This window comes from Lolium perenne, chromosome 3, assembly GCF_019359855.2.
Source record: "Lolium perenne isolate Kyuss_39 chromosome 3, Kyuss_2.0, whole genome shotgun sequence".
Taxonomy (NCBI): Eukaryota; Viridiplantae; Streptophyta; class Magnoliopsida; order Poales; family Poaceae; genus Lolium; species Lolium perenne.
The window spans coordinates 33,962,054-33,975,447 of record NC_067246.2 but is presented as its reverse complement, the minus strand read 5'-3'; positions in this window follow the sequence as shown (position 1 = coordinate 33,975,447).

Genomic DNA, 13,394 nt, shown 5'->3' with positions numbered 1-13,394 from the left:
GTAATTGCAATCTGAAATAAAAATGGCAGCAAGTAAACATGCAGTAGAACAGTAAATAAACAGTGATTCGATATTTGGAAACAAGGCCTAGGGATCATACTTTCACTAGTGGACACTCTCAACATTATCATAATTGAATATAAATATAAGCACTTCATCATACTACTCTCTTATTGGATAGAGAACTCCAATTCATTGGGCAAGTGTGCAAAAGCACACCTCAAAGGCGTATTCCCAAGTACTAATAAACACCCCACACCGTCACCGTGAGCATTCATAGGAGGTACTAACACACCACAATTCATAAGGGAGTTACACACGGCGCACACACTGTCACCATTACACCGAGGTCACAGTAACCCCAAAGTTCACATAATTAAGCACTTGAATAGCATATGACATCTAGATTACAAAGCTCATTATATGGATCTCAATCACGTAAGGCAGCTCATGAGATCATTGTATTGAAGTACATGGGAGAGAGAGATGAACCACATAGCTACCGGTAGAGCCCTCAGCCTCGGGGGAGAACTACTTGATACGCGTACAGCACGCGTCCGTTGGGAACCCCAAGAGGAAGGTGTGATGCGTACAGCGGCAAGTTTTCCCTCAGTATGAAACCAAGGTTTATCGAACCAGTAGGAGCCAAGAAGCACGTTGAAGGTTGATGGCGGCGGGATGTAGTGCGGCGCAACACCAGAGATTCCGGCGCCAACGTGGAACCTGCACAACACAACCAAAGTACTTTGCCCCAACGAAACAGCGAGGTTGTCAATCTCACCAGCTTGCTGTAACAAAGGATTAGATGTATAGTGTGGATGATGATTGTTTGCAGAAAACAGTAGAACAGTATTGCAGTATATTGTATTTCAGTATAGAGAATTGGACCGGGGTCCACAGTTCACTAGAGGTGTCTCTCCCATAAGATAAACAGCATGTTGGGTGAACAAATTACAGTTGGGCAATTGACAAATAAAGAGGGCATGACCATGCACATACATATTATGATGAGTATTGTGAGATTTAATTGGGCATTACGACAAAGTACATAGACCGCTATCCATCACGCATCTATGCCTAAAAAGTCCACCTTCAGGTTATCATCCGAACCCCCTCCAGTATTAAGTTGTTAACAACAGACAATTGCATTAAGTATTGCGCGTAATGTAATCAATAACTACGTCCTTGAACATAGCACCAACGTTTTATTCCTAGTGGCAACAGCACATCCATAATCTTAGAGATTTCTGTCACTTCCCCAGATTCACGGAGACATGAACCCACTATCGAGCATAAATACTCCCTCTTGGAGTTACAAGCATCTACTTGGCCAAAGCATCTACTAGTAACGGAGAGCATGCAAGATCATAAACAACACATAGACATAACTTTGATAATCAACATAACAAGTATTCTCTATTCATCGGATCCCAACAAACGCAACATATAGAATTACAGATAGATGATCTTGATCATGTTAGGCAGCTCACAAGACCCGACAATTAAGCACAATGGGGAGAAGACAACCATCTAGCGACTGCTATGGACCCATAGTCCAGGGGTAGACTACTCACACATCACTCCGGAGGCGACCATGGCGGCGTAGAGTCCTCCGGGAGATGAATCCCCTCTCCGGCAGGGTGCCGGAGGCGATCTCCCGAATCCCCCGAGATGGGATTGGCGGCGGCGGCGTCTCAGTAAGGTTTTCCGTATCGTGGCTCTCGGTACTGGGGGTTTCGCGACGGAGGCTTTAAGTAGGCGGAAGGGCAGGTCAGGGGGCCACACGAGGGGCCCACACCATAGGGCCGCGCGGCCAGGGCAGGGGCCGCGCCGCCCTAGGGTTTGGCTGCCTCGTGGCCCCACTTCGTCTCCTCTTCGGTCTTCTGGAAGCTTCGTGGCAAAATAGGACCCTGGGCGTTGATTATGTCCAATTCCGAGAATATTTCGTTACTAGGATTTCTGAAACCAAAAACAGCAGAAACAAAGAATCGGCACTTCGGCATCTTGTTAATAGGTTAGTTCCAGAAAATGCACGAATATGACATAAAGTGTGCATAAAACATGTAGATATCATCAATAATGTGGCATGGAACACAAGAAATTATCGATACGTCGGAGACGTATCAGCATCCCCAAGCTTAGTTCTGCTCATCCCGAGCAGGTAAAACGATAACAAAGATAATTTCTGGAGTGACATGCCATCATAACCTTGATCATACTATTTGTAAAGAATATGTAGTGAATGCAGCGATCAAAACAATGTATATGACATGAGTAAACAAGTGAATCATATAGCAAAGACTTTTCATGAATAGTACTTCAAGACAAGCATCAATAAGTCTTGCATAAGAGTTAACTCATAAAGCAATAATTCATAGTAAAAGCATTGAAGCAACATAAAGGAAGATTAAGTTTCAGCGGTTGCTTTCAACTTGTAACATGTACATCTCATGGATATTGTCATCATAGAGTAATATAATAAGTGCAATATGCAAGTATGTAGGAATCAATGCACAGTTCACACAAGTGTTTGCTTCTTGAGGTGGAGAGAAATAGGTGAACTGACTCAACAATAAAAGTAAAAGAATGGTCCTCCATAGAGGAAAAGCATCGATTGCTATATTTGTGCTAGAGCTTTGATTTTGAAAACATGAAACAATTTTGTCAACGGTAGTAATAAAGCATATGTATCATGTAAATTATATCTTACAAGTTGCAAGCCTCATGCATAGTATACTAATAGTGCCCGCACCTTGTCCTAATTAGCTTGGACTACCGGATCATCGCAATGCACATGTTTTGACCAAGTGTCACAAAGGGGTACCTCTAGGCCGCCTGTACAAAGGTCTAAGGAGAAAGCTCGCATTGGATTTCTCGCTATTGATTATTCTCAACTTAGACATCCATACCGGGACAACATAGACAACAGATAATGGACTCCTCTTTTATGCATAAGCATGTAACAACAATTATTATTCTCATATGAGATTGAGGATATATGTCCAAAACTGAAACTTCCACCATGAATCATGGCTTTAGTTAGCGGCCCAATGTTCTTCTCTAACAATATGCATGCTTAATCATAAGGTGGTAGATCTCTCTTACTTCAGACAAGACGAACATGCATAGCAACTCACATGAAATTCAACAAAGAGTAGTTGATGGCGTCCCCAGTGAACATGGTTATCACAGAACAAGCAACTTAATAAGAGATAAAGTGCATAAGTACATATTCAATACCACAATAGTTTTTAAGCTATTTGTCCCATGAGCTATATATTGCAAAGGTGAATGATGGAATTTTAAAGGTAGCACTCAAGCAATTTACTTTGGAATGGCGGAGAAATACCATGTAGTAGGTAGGTATGGTGGACACAAATGGCATAGTGGTTGGCTCAAGGATTTTGGATGCATGAGAAGTAATCCCTCTCGATACAAGGTTTAGGCTAGCAAGGCTATTTAAAACAAACACAAGGATGAACCGGTGCAGCAAAACTCACATAAAAGACATATTGAAAACATTATAAGACTCTACACCGTCTTCCTTGTTGTTCAAACTCAATACTAGAAATTATCTAGACCTTAGAGAGACCAAATATGCAAACCAAATTTTAGCATGCTCTATGTATTTCTTCATTAATGGGTGCAAAGCATATGATGCAAGAGCTTAAACATGAGCACAACAATTGCCAAGTATCACATTATCCAAGACATTATAGCAATTTACTATATGTATCATTTTCCAATTCCAACCATATAACAATTTAACGAAGAAGAAACTTCGCCATGAATACTATGAGTAAAGCCTAAGGACATACTTGTCCATATGCTACAGAGGAGCGTATCTCTCTCCCATACAATGAATGCTAGGATCCATTTTATTCAAACAAAACAAAAACAAAAACAAACCGACGCTCCAAGCAAAGCACATAAGATGTGATGGAATAAGAATATAGTTTCAGGGGAGGAACCTGATAATGTTGTCGATGAAGAAGGGGATGCCTTGGGCATCCCCAAGCTTAGACACTTGAGTCTTCTTAGAATATGCAGGGGTGAACCACCGGGGCATCCCCAAGCTTAGAGCTTTCACTCTCCTTGATCATATTGCATCATACTCCTCTCTTGATCCTTGAAAACTTCCTCCACACCAAACTTAGAACAACTCATTAGAGGGTTAGTGGACAATAAAAATTAACATGTTCAGAGGTGACATAATCATTCTTAACACTTCTGGAGATTGCATAAAGCTACTGGACATTCATGGATCAAAGAAATTCATCCAACATAGCAAAAGAGGCAATGCGAAATAAAAGGCAGAATCTGTCAAAACAGAACAGTTCGTATTGACGAATTTTATCGAGACACCAGACTTGCTTAAATGAAAATTCTCAAATTGAATGAAAGTTGCGTACATATCTGAGGATCACTCACGTAAATTGGCATAATTTTCTGAGTTACCTACAGAGAAAACAGCCCAGATTCGTGACAGCAAAGAAATCTGTTTCTGCGCAGTAATCCAAATCTAGTATTAACTTTTCTATCAACGACTTTACTTGGCACAACAAAACACTAAACTAAGATAAGGAGAGGTTGCTACAGTAGTAAACAACTTCCAAGACTCAAAATAAAAATAAAGTACTGTAGTAAAAACCATGGGTTGTCTCCCATAAGCGCTTTTCTTTAACGCCTTTCAGCTAGGCGCAGAAAGTGTGTATCAAGTATTATCAAGAGACGAAGTGTCAACATCATAATTTGTTCTAATAATAGAATCAAAAGGTAACTTCATTCTATTTCTATGGAAGTGTTCCATACCTTTCTTGAGAGGAAATTGATATTTTATATTACCTTCCTTCATATCAATGATAGCACCAACAGTTCGAAGAAAAGGTCTTCCCAATATAATGGGACAAGATGCATTGCATTCAATATCCAAGACAACAAAATCAACGGGGACAAGGTTATTGTTAACGGTAATGCGTACATTATCAACTTTCCCCAAAGGTTTCTTTGTAGAATGATCAGCAAGATTAACATCCAAATAACAATTTTTCAGCGGTGGCAAGTCAAGCATATTATAAATTTTCTTAGGCATAACAGAATTACTTGCACCAAGATCACATAAAGCATTACAATCAAAATCTTTAACCTTCATCTTAATGATGGGCTCCCAACCATCCTCTAGCTTTCTAGGAATAGAGGCTTCGCGCTCTAGTTTCTCTTCTCTAGCTTTTATGAGAGCATTTGTAATATGTTGCGTGAAAGCCAAATTTATAGCACTAGCATTAGGATTTTTAGCAAGTTTTTGCAAGAACTTTATAACATCAGAGATGTGGCAATCATCAAAATTCAAACCATTATAATCTAAAGCAATGGGATCATCATCCCCAATGTTGGAAAAAATTTCAGCAGCTTTATCACAGGCAGTTTCAGCAGTTTTAGCAGCTGTAGCTTTCTCGCTTTGCATTAGAAGTGGAAACATTGCTAAAACCAATTCTTTTATTATTAATAGTAGGAGGTGCAGCAACATGTGTATCATTAGCATTACTAGTCGTGGTAATAGTCCAAACTTTAGCTACATTCTTCTCTTTAGCTAGTTTTTCATTTTCTTCTCTATCCCACCTAGCACGCAGTTCAGCCATTAATCTTATATTCTCATTAATTCTAACTTGGATGGCATTTGCTGTAGTAACAATTTTATTTTCAATATCCCTATTAGGCATAACTTTCGATTTCAAAAGATCTACATCAGCAGCAAGACTATTGACTTTAGAAGCAAGTATATCAATTTTCCCAAGCTTTTCTTCAACAGATTTGTTAAAAGCAGTTTGTGTACTAATAAATTCTTTAAGCATGGCTTCAAGTCCAGGGGGTGTGTTCCTATTATTGTTGTAAGGATTCCCATAAGAATTAGCATAACCGTTACCATTATTATAAGGATATGGCCTATAGTTATTACTAGAATTGTTCCGATAAGCATTGTTGTTGAAATTATTATTTTTAATGAAGTTTACATCAACATGTTCTTCTTGGGCAACCAATGAAGCTAACGGAACATTATTAGGATCAACATTAGTCCTATCATTCACAAGCATAGACATAATAGCATCAATCTTATCACTCAAAGAAGAGGTTTCTTCGACAGAATTTACCTTCTTACCTTGTGGAGCTCTTTCCGTGTGCCATTCAGAGTAGTTGATCATCATATTATCAAGAAGCTTTGTTGCTTCAGCAAGAGTGATGGACATAAAGGTACCTCCAGCAGCTGAATCCAATAAATTCCGCGAAGAAAAATTTAGTCCTGCATAGAAGGTTTGGATGATCATCCAAGTAGTCAGTCCATGGGTTGGGCAATTTTTAACCAGAGATTTCATTCTTTCCCATGCTTGTGCAACATGTTCAGTATCTAATTGTTTAAAATTCATTATGCTACTCCTCAAAGATATAATTTTAGCAGAGGGATAATATCTACCAATAAAAGCATCCTTGCATTTAGTCCATGAATCAATACTATTCTTAGGCAGAGATAGCAACCAATCTTTAGCTCTTCCTCTTAATGAGAAAGTGAACAATTTTAATTTTATAATGTCACCATCTACATCCTTATACTTTTGCATTTCACATAGTTCAACAAAATTATTAAGATGGGCAGCAGCATCATCAGAACTAACACCAGAAAATAGCTCTCGCATAACAAGATTTAGTAAAGCAGGTTTAATTTCAAAGAATTCTGCTGTAGTAGCAGGTGGAGCAATAGGTGTGCATAAGAAATCATTATTATTTGTGGTTGTGAAGTCACACAACTTAGTATTTTCAGGGGTAGCCATTTTAGCAACAGTAAATAAAGCAAACTAGATAAAGTAAATGCAAGTAACTAATTTTTTTGTGTTTTTGATATAGCAGATAGCAAATAAAGTAAAACTAGCAACTAATTTTTTTGTGTTTTGATTTAGTGCAGCAAACAGAGTAGTAAATAAAACTAAGCAAGACAAAAACAAAGTAAAGAGATTGGGAAGTGGAGACTCCTCTTGCAGCGTGTCTTGATCTCGCCGGCAACGGCGCCAGAAAAAGAGCTTGATACGCGTACAGCACGCGTCCGTTGGGAACCCCAAGAGGAAGGTGTGATGCGTACAGCGGCAAGTTTTCCCTCAGTATAAAACCAAGGTTTATCGAACCAGTAGGAGCCAAGAAGCACGTTGAAGGTTGATGGTGGCGGGATGTAGTGCGGCGCAACACCAGGGATTCCGGCGCCAACGTGGAACCTGCACAACACAACCAAAGTACTTTGCCCCAACGAAACAGCGAGGTTGTCAATCTCACCGGCTTGCTGTAACAAAGGATTAGATGTATAGTGTGGATGATGATTGTTTGCAGAAAACAGTAGAACAGTATTGCAATAGATTGTATTTCAGTATAGAGAATTGGACCGGGGTCCACAGTTCACTAGATGTGTCTCTCCCATAAGATAAACAGCATGTTGGGTGAAAAAATTACAGTTGGGCAATTGACAAATAAAGAGGGCATGACCATGCACATACATATTATGATGAGTATTGTGAGATTTAATTGGGCATTACGACAAAGTACATAGACCGCTATCCAGCATGCATCTATGCCTAAAAAGTCCACCTTCAGGTTATCATCCGAACCCCCTCCAGTATTAAGTTGCTAACAACAGACAATTGCATTAAGTATTGCGCATAATGTAATCAGTAACTACGTCCTTGAACATAGCACCAATGTTTTATCCCTAGTGGCAACAGCACATCCATAATCTTAGAGATTTCTGTCACTTCCCCAGATTCACGGAGACATGAACCCACTATCGAGCATAAATACTCCCTCTTGGAGTTACAAGCATCTACTTGGCCAAAGCATCTACTAGTAACGGAGAGCATGCAAGATCATAAACAACACATAGACATAACTTTGATAATCAACATAACAAGTATTCTCTATTCATCGGATCCCAACAAACGCAACATATAGAATTATAGATAGATGATCTTGATCATGTTAGGCAGCTCACAAGACCCGACAATTAAGCACAATGGGGAGAAGACAACCATCTAGCTACTGCTATGGACCCATAGTCCAGGGGTAGACTACTCACACATCACTCCGGAGGTGACCATGGCGGCGTAGAGTCCTCCGGGAGATGAATCCCCTCTCCGGTAGGGTGCCGGAGGCGATCTCCTGAATCCCCCGAGATGGGATTGGCGGCGGCGTCTCAGTAAGGTTTTTCGTATCGTGGCTCTCGGTACTGGGGGTTTCGCGACGGAGGCTTTAAGTAGGCGGAAGGGCAGGTCAGGGGGCCACACAAGGGGCCCACACCATAGGGCCGCGCGGCCAGGGCAGGGGCCGCGCCGCCCTAGGGTTTGGCTGCCTCGTGGCCCCACTTCGTCTCCTCTTCGGTCTTCTGGAAGCTTCGTGGCAAAATAGGACCCTGGGCGTTGATTTCGTCCAATTCCGAGAATATTTCGTTACTAGGATTTCTGAAACCAAAAACAGCAGAAAACAGCAACTGGCACTTCGGCATCTTGTTAATAGGTTAGTTCCAGAAAATGCACGAATATGACATAAAGTGTGCATAAAACATGTAGATATCATCAATAATGTGGCATGGAACACAAGAAATTATCGATACGTCGGAGACGTATCACTACTCCCTCCTCATCATGGGAGACCGCACCGGCGATGAAGATGGTGGTGGTGTCGATGGAGATGGCTTCCGAGGGCAATTCCCCATCCCGGCGGCGTGCCGGAACAGAGACTTCTTTCTCCCGAAACGGAGTTTCGCGATGGCGGCGGCGTCCCTGGAGTCTTTCTGGAGTTTCGTCAATTAGTATAGTGTTTTTAGGTCACGAGGGCTTATATAGAAGAAGAGGTGGCGCAGGAGGGGCACCAGGGCGCCCTCCCCACCTGGTGGCGTAGCCAGGCTTGGGCCCGCGCCTAGGTGTGGTGTGGGGGCCCCCTGGTCCCATCTTCGTCTCCCCTTCAGACTTCTGGAACCTTCTAGGTGAAGATGTTTGGTCTTTGTTTCGTCGAATTCCGAGAATATTGCCCGAACAGCCTTTCTGGAACCAAAAACAACAGAAAACAGGAACTGGCACTGTGGCATCTTGTTAATAGGTTAGTTCCGGAAAATGCATAATAATGACATAAAGTGTGTATAAAACATGTGAGTATCATCATAAAAGTAGCATGGAACATAAGAAATTATAGATACGTTTCAGACGTATCATGGTTCACTGGGCATAGTTGTGTGCGGGAGATTCTTCTACTTCATGAAAACTTCCAACAATAAATTGAGTATATATATGTGGATATATTTATTCGATAAGGAAGAAGTTTGACACATTTGAATGGATTCAAATAAATTTCAGCATGAAGTGGCAATCATCATAATAGAAAAGTCAAATATCTATGATTGGATCATGGTAGAAATATTTGAATTACGAGTTTTGGCGAACATCTAAGAGAGTTATGAAATTGTTCTACAACTCACGTTTCTTGGAGTATCATAGTGATGATAGAGTATCCGAGAGATGTATCCAAACCTTGTTGGATTATTTATGAGATAAAATAAAATGATGCCATTATATTTTGTGGATTAATGCTTTAGAGATTACCGCTTTTACACTAAATAGAGCATCATCATAAATCCGTTGAAATGACACCATATGAGTTATGGCATGGGTATAAACTCTAATAGTAATTTCATAAAATTTTGGTATGCATAGCATAAGTAAATGAGTTTACAACCAAAATCAGATGAATGTATTTGTTGGTTATCCTAAAGAATTGATTGGGAATTCTTTCCACTATGAAGTCAAAAGACAAAAGGGTTTGTCGATGTGTCTTGCTTATTTCCAAGAAATTGTTTCTAGTGAAGTATTTGAGTGGGAGGACAATAGAACTTGATAAGGTTGATGAACCTGAGCATAATGATCAGAGTAGCGCAGCATCAGAAATAGTTCTGGAAGCGGCCACGATGATCATGGCTCCCATGTCTACAAAGTGTTATATTCATGGAGATCGAAGTACCTATTGAACCTTGTAGGTATGGTTTATTTTATGATCAAATAAATGATTTGTGAACAAATGATTGTTTTTGAACAATGATAAACCAACTACATACAAAGAAGTTATGATGGGCCCTGACTCCGTTAAAATGGCTAAGCGCCATGGAATCCAAGATAGATGAACACTTTTTGAAAGTAAATAGATCTATAAAATTGATGGACTTGGATAGGAATATCCTTGAAGAAGCTCGACTTGCCGTTACGACAAAGTTCAAAGAGTTGACTATGATAAGATTAGATCTTCCGTAGCGATGCTTATGGTCTATGTGGATTATTCTTGTAATCTCTACATATTAGTTTTATGAGATATGCTAGTAGGATGGCAAAAGACATTACTTAACAGAAGTATGTATTATAGGTGTATACAAGATACAACCAAGAGTTTTGCTGGTCCGTGGAATACTAGATAGGTATACAAACTTCAATTGGATGAAGTGAGTATCGCGGAGTTGGAATCTTCACCGGATGAAATAGTCAAAGAGTTTTTTATTTCATCAAGAAATGATGAAGATGCTTGCATTTGCAAGAAATTAAGTGGGAGCGCTAAGACATAGTTATAATATTATATGTGGATGACATATCATTGATTATTAATGATGTAATTATATACTTGATTAAAAGGTTTCATTGAAAATTAACTTCAATGAAAAGATATGAACTGAAACATATTTAGTATCAAGATCTATGAAGATAGATTGAAACACATAATAAGTTTAAGTTATAGTACATAGAATGAATATTGAAGTAGTTCAATTTATAAATATTAAGAAGGTGTTCTTTTCATGTGAAGGTTTAACAAGACTTGAGTGTATTTGACACTCGATGAGTAAAAACACATGAGTGATTTTAGATCACGTATAACATATACAAAATCAGATGTCCTGTGCTCTAAAGTGTTAAGAGCATATACCAGAATGATTCATGTAATGATCAATGGACAATAGTAAGAATATCCCTGAGTGCTTTAGAAGAACTAAGGATATTAATATAGTTTTGTATGGGTAATGACAAACAAATCGTTGTAAGGTGTTACACCGATATTAGTTTGGTCACATATAAAAATAAAATTTCAATCTCAATTAGGCAAAGTATGGTTTAAAAGGCAGCACAATGAGCTAGAAAAAGTCTATGCTAGATTTAGATAAGTTCTAAATATTGTGACGGATTCTACAAACAAAGGTAGAGTATGTCATTGTTTTGACAATGACTGAGGATGTCTAAGTCGAGAAGTTCTTTGAGAACTTGGTGTAGTTCCGATTGTGTCAGAACTTTGAAACTATATTGTGTGTGATAATATTAGTGACATATTTCAGACCGCGGAATTAAGGTTCCACCAGACTGAACATATATGATTATTTCCAACTCATTTGGAAAATGAGTGATGCGTTGAGACGCAAATGAATTGCAAAATACATACGTTTCTGAGCGCGTCAGATCCTTGACTGAAACCTCTCCCGTGAGCAAAACATGATAAGCACCAGAAGGCCAAGGTGTTATATCTTTACAAATGTAAACTAGATTATTGACTCTAGTGCAAGTGGGAGACTGTTGGAGATATGCCCAAGAGGCAATAGTAAAGTGGTTATTATATATCTTTATGTTTATGATAAATGTTTGCATACCATGCTATAATTGTATTAACTAAAACATTGATACATGTGTGTTATGTAAACAACAAGGAGTCCCTAGTAAGCCTCTTGTATAACTAGCTTGTTGATTAATAGATGATCATAGTTTCGTGATCATGAACATTGGATGTTATTAATAACAAGGTTATATCATTAGGTGAATGATATAATGGACATACACCCAAATAAGCGTAGCATAAGATCACGTCATTAAGTTCAGTTTGCTATAAGCTTTCGATACATAGTTACCTAGTCCTTCGACTATGAGATCATGTAAATCACTTATACCGGAAGGGTACTTTGATTACATCAAACGCCACTACGTAAATGGGTGGTCATAAATGTGGGATTAAGTATTCAGAAAGTATGACTTGAGGCATATGGATCAAGAGTGGGATTTGTCCATCCCGATGACGGATAGATATACTCTAGGCCCTCTCGGTGGAATGTCGTCTGATTAGCTTGCAAGCATATGAATGGTTCATAAGAGATGACATGCCACGGTACGAGTAAAGAGTACTTGTCAGAGACGAGGTTGAACAAGGTATGGAGATACCGATGATCGAACCTCGGACAAGTAAAATATCGCGTGACAAAAGGAATCGGTATCGTATGTAAATGATTCAATCGATCACTAAGTTATCGTTGAATGTGTGGGAGCCATTATGGATCTCCAGATCCCGCTATTGGTTATTGGTCGGAGAAGAGTCTCAACCATGTCTGCATAGTTCATGAACCGTAGGCTGACACAGTTAGGGTGTGTTTGGTAGACTGAGGGAGCTCAGAAAATCCCATCTCTGCTGAGATAAATAGCCTATCAAGTGATTGGTAGCCCGGCTCGGTCCATCCTAGCACTGCCCGACTCGCCCAGAAAAGGGCTCTCAGCCAGGCCGAGGTGGGAAGCTCGAATCGAGCTTCTCAACTCGCCCGGGCTAGCCTCATCCCACAGGGTACTGTAGCTGGTATAGCCCCACACGCGAGCTACCCCCAGACCCCCACCCCACTCCTCATTTTCCCCCAAATGGCAGGCCTCCTTAGCTGAAGAGCCACGGGAACGAGGTGGAGACACCACACCTGCAGCTCCACGGGGACGAGCTCTGCCACCCCTGCCTCCTCCTCCTCCACGCGACGCGCCGGCGGCCTCCTCAGCCTGGAGCGCCACGGGGACGAGCCGCCGCGCCTGGAGCTCCAAGGGGACGAACTCCTCCACCGAGCTCCTCTATTGAACGCCGACCGCCGCCTCCTCCTGCTGAATGCCGACCGCCGCCTCCTCCTGCTGAACGCCGGCCACCGCCTCCTCCTGCTGAATGTCGGCTGCCACGCTCGTCGGCGCGATTCGTCGGCCGCCGACCGCGCCTGGACCCCAACCGTTGTCGTGCCTCCGCAGACACGCCGCCTCCCAAGGTCGGCCAGCGCTGCCCGCCGCCTCCCAAGTCCGCCCAGCGCTGCCCAAGGCAGCCTAGCGCTGCCCAAGGCAGCCCAGCGCCGGCCAATGCGTCCATGGTGGGATATGTGATGTTGAGGGCCCGATTGCTTTTCTCTCTCTTTGTTCCAGGGCTTTTTTTGCTAAAAACTGGACCGTTTTGTAAAACTGCTATGAGACATGCTCACTTCAGCACAAATTGTACCAAACACCATCCCACATGAGCATAGCTCAACACATTCGGCGTTGCCAAACAAGTAA